Source organism: Lolium perenne, chromosome 1, assembly GCF_019359855.2.
Source record: "Lolium perenne isolate Kyuss_39 chromosome 1, Kyuss_2.0, whole genome shotgun sequence".
In the NCBI taxonomy this organism is placed as follows: Eukaryota; Viridiplantae; Streptophyta; class Magnoliopsida; order Poales; family Poaceae; genus Lolium; species Lolium perenne.
In genome coordinates, this window is record NC_067244.2 from 106290733 (window position 1) to 106295657 (window position 4925).

The following is a 4925-nucleotide window of genomic DNA, read 5'->3' on the forward strand; positions in this document are numbered from 1 at the left end:
GGTCCTAAGAGGAATACTCCTGGGTTCGAGGCGAACCCAACTTAGCTTACAATATAGATGTCTCATTAAGTTGTACATTTATTCTCTTGAGCAGCTAAATATTAAGAGTTCGGGCTGCTCAGCTACTACTACTTGATGTTTCTAGGCTTGATCTCCTCCGGAAGCCTCCCCTGTTCCGTAGACTATAAGGTAGTCTACGCCTTCAATACCTCCTGAGAGGTCTGGTTCTTCATAGCCGATGATCTCGGCTCCTTCAGGGTTGTCGTAGTCCTCCTCCAGACGATTCAGACAATCGAAGCAAGGGATTTAAGATTGGGATGAGTACGGGCGTACTCAACAAGTTCATTATAGATAAGAGGTGTTTAATGCACTAGCGACGATATTAGACCAGAAAGTCTAATACCAATGCAGGTTTTGATAAACATTTCTTCAAGAGATTGCTTTTATTTCAAAGAGCTATGTCCGTCAGCCTTCACCGGTTTACTAGAACTTTATGGAGCTCCTTTCCGGCCGCGTTCGCAGTTCCATATCCCGGAACAGGGAGTGACAGGTCACGGTTCTTTACACTCTGCAGAGGTGTGTTGCTTTACCCATAAGAGATCTTAACCTTGGTGCCATCCGGGCAGCTTTCCCGTCCACACTTCCTTCGGTGTGAGGCTCGGTATAAGGTCTAGCCAATCATGTTCCTCCGCTACCTCGAACACCCACCCTTTGTTGCATGCCCCGACCCTGGGTCCACGCTGGTCCCATTATTCCCGTAGATTTCAGGGTGGACCCCGACCATGACGTCAATGCAGGGCTCTACCATACATTCCTACGTCGGTAGCTGCAACCCATCCTAGACCGCAATACCGTGGGGACTTAGGACTCCCCAGCCTCACCGCTTGCTCCTTCGGGCGACAAGTGTACTACGGACAATGCCGTGGGGACTTAGGACTCCCCAGCCTCACCGCTTGCCCCCTTGGATTACAAGTGTACTACGGTAAAGCGCATCCATTGATGAACGAGAGGTGGAAACACTTTTGACTACTCCGTCCCACTCCGGATCTTATGGTTAACACGGATATTACGGCACAAGAATCACTGGCGACATTTGTTGTTTAATCCTAGATGGATATAACCCTTGCAATGGAACCTCCACCATATCAACACAATCCATGGTTCCATTGCCAACCACATAGTCATATTCATAGTTATGAAAATAGTGGTTTTGGTTTTTATGCAATAGTAATAACCATAGTACTTTGCAAGTAATTTGATAAAAATACTCAAATGACATGAGCAAGTGATGAACTTGCCTGAACACTGCAAAGTTTTGAGTTGGATGGTGTGGACTGACCCTTGTCCTCTGTTTCTGAAAAATAGCATCATTGTCCGATAAGGGCAATGGTTAAAGAAGCAATTATGCATGATTCCAGTTTTAGGGTTAGTTCCCCCCTTCCGATGTCGTTATTATTTCATGTGAGAGGTTAATACTAAGAACAATTTGGAGACACTTAATTTAGGGCATAATACAACCTTGATATGTTGTCAAGGTGTTTTTAAAGATTAAAAGAACTTATGATCTTATTTTCATTATTGAAAATAATATGTGTGATTTGAATCATGATTTAAATCATCAAATTAAGACTTATTCTTAATTATCTTCAAAAATTCTCTTTGATATTTTATTTAGATAGAGAATTTTATGCTGATCAGTTTTCATATTTTTAATTATTTTTTTATAGCTTTTAAACAATTTTTACTTAATTTCAAAGTTTCTGGTTTTAATGGATTTATGAAAAGACCAAATTGCCCCTTGGGCCCCACCTGTCAGGGTGGCCCAACGGGTTAGGTCGGCCGACCCACCTGGTCCGGTCCGACCACCTCACTCTCTCTCCCTTTCTCTCTCGCGCGTGTCCGAACCCTAACTCTAACCCCTCACTGGCGATTCGCGTCGCCGCCGTCTTCTTCGAATTGTTCCGGCCATCTCCGGCCGTCGCCGCCGTCGAGGTATGGCGCATCTGAACCGCCGTTCAACGGCGCTCCAGATCCACCGCGGCGATTTGTGATGCGCCGCCTGCTCGTCTCGCCCCCTTCGCCTCTGGTCTCCTGGCGTGGAGTGCCGTGGCGATCTCGTCGCCGTCGACGCTCCAGGTGCCGTGGCGCCACCGTGCTTGTCCGTGGTGCTGCCGTGGATGCTGCCGTGGAGCGCTCGCGCTCGGCGACGCCAGGCCAGGCGCGGCTTGGCGCTGCCGTGGGTGGCCCGTGCCGCCGTGCCGCCATGGCACGCCTTGGTGCTGCTGCTCCAGGTATGTGCGCCGCCTATTCTTCTACTTGATCTACTTCTTCTCCTCTTCTTCTTCGTCTAGTTTGGTCACTGGCTTGCCGTGCCTCGTGGAGGTACGGCCATGCCGTGATGCTGTGCTGCTGTGCTGCTCATGCTGCGCTGCTCCTATGGCCTTGGCCATTGTTGCCATGGCCATGCTAGAGCTTGTGTTGCTGCTGTGTGCAGCCCTGCCATGCTATCCTTTATCCTGTGCAACAATTCCTGATCTAATTGGTTGCTATGCTTTCATTTCTTGCTTAATTTCCTCTCTGTGGCTCTGTTCTTGTTACTAAGCTCGCCAGATACTCAAGTGTGTTCATATATGCTTGCTCATGAGCATCTTGTAATGCTCATGAACTGCTAAATTGCTACTGGTCATGCTGCAATTAAATCAATTGCTTGCTTAATGGCTCTGGTTGTTGTTATGGTTTAATTATATGTGTGTGCCATCCATGTCTAGCTTGATCCAGTGGTACATCATGTATTTGATGTGCTTCTGGATACAATTATAAATCATCCATTTGATTATCTGTGAAGCAACTGTTGATTAACTGTGGCTATTTAATTAACTGGTCCATGCTCTGCTGCTCAGTGATGCTCTAACATGCACTGGCATGCTATAGCAAACTCTGATGATCATATGATCATCAGCTGCTGGTCAGTGGATTGCTTACCTGCTGTCTGTGCCTTGCTGTTGCTTATCTCTGTGTATGTGTGTGTCACAGACCTGTGCTGGTGCTTGCTCAAGCATCAGTTGATGCTTGCAGTGATCCTCTGGATCATGTGCAAGGTTCTAGTGCATTGATTACTTGTGTAATTCATTTATCTGTATTACCTTGCTTTATTGGATGGATAAATGATGTGAACTGCTGAGTAGTAATGATCAATTCAATGAATTTGATAGGGCTAGATGGATGCCAACCCTTGGTTGGGTACCCTAGCCTCCTCTTTGAACCCATCTGGGTGATGATACAAGTACTGGGCTTGGTGGTTTGGCTGTTTTAGTGGTTGAGGTGACCCTAGAAGTAATCATATACTGCCTTTGGGTAGCTCCCCCCTTGTTGGCTTGCTGTGGCTCACTAGATGCTTTCTGGGTGATCCTTTTATTGGATTGCCAGTAGCTTTTGATGTTGAAAACAAATAGACAATGATTTGTCTAATGTCTGATGGCCTAGCTAGCTGTAGGTGCTAAGTGTGTAGCTAGGCTAGCTGTGTTTTCATCTCTTGCTAGATTTCTTCAGTTATGCATTGATTTTCATAGCTGCTGTTCCCATGAGATGATTTCCTAGTGGCCTTTACTACCTTTGCTTGCACCATATGGCTTAGTAGCCAGATGATGACACAAATAGGGTATCACACCCTTTTGCTTGTGTGTGATTGGTGCATATGCTTATTTATGAACAAAACCATCTGGTTTGTTCATGATGATTTGTATACCTCACTCCAGCTCCAAGAATTATAGTTGATGTAGAGGATTAGCTGCTGTGTTGATCATTCTGGTTTGGTTGATTTGCTTGCCCTGCTCCTCCTGGTGAGCTTGTGAAGCTTGATTTGGTTCTGTGAGGGTTTTAGGCAGGTTGAGCAGCTCTGGCTGTTCTTCCTGTTCTTGCTGTTCTTGACTGTTCTTGGTTCCTAGTGACTTACCAGTGCAATCCTGTCGATGGCATGGCTAGGGTTTACTGTGGAGGCTTTATATGATCTCCTATTCCTTCTCTGGTCGACAACAAGGCCTGGCAGCCTGTTGGTGACTCACCAGCTGTGTGTGTGTGGTGTGCTGCATGCACACTGCTGTGTGAGCAGCCTAGCTGTGTGTGTGTGCTGATGCTGTGCACTTGGACTTGGTCTTGGTTGTGAGATGGATCAGCTCGGCAGATCCATGATCATATCCTCTCCATCACAATTTATTTGCTAACCTGCCAAGTGGCAATGCCACATGGCATAATGCTCTGATTGTTATGTGTGTGTGCAGGGATCAAGAAAATGATCAAGAGAAGATCAAGATCTTCTTGAGCAAGATTTACATAATGATCAACAATGTAGTTTAGGACATTTGATTGACTTGTAATTTTCCTTTTTCTTTTTTCTATTTCTTCAATTCTTGTAATGTGTTGTAAATTCATATATCTATTCTGGATATTGTAATGACATTGTATTATGTGTGTGATTATCAATAAAGCTCAAGTTTTCCTTAATGAGCTTTATGTAATTGTTGTATTACTTATAATCTTGATTAATGATAATTGTTTATTAAATTATCTCAAGTTTGAATTATGTGATAACCATTTGATGTTTGAATTTGAAATTCAAATTCAAATTTGGTATGAATTCAATTATACAACTTAATTTTAGAATTCAATCATGCAACTTAAGATTTCAATGCAATTTCACTTCTCTCTTCTCAAAACCCTAATTTAGATAAGTAGGAACAAGTTCATCGCACTCTCGAAACCCTAACCCTGTAAGGTGTCGAGAGAGAAACCTGTCCCCCTTCGATGCAGTTTTGTTTTAAAAGCGCGAAATTTCCCTGTAATTTACAATGCAATGCACATCCCTTTCTAAAATCTACCCCTCGATCGTCTCTAAACCTGGGACATTACAGCCTTTCCCCCTTAAAGAA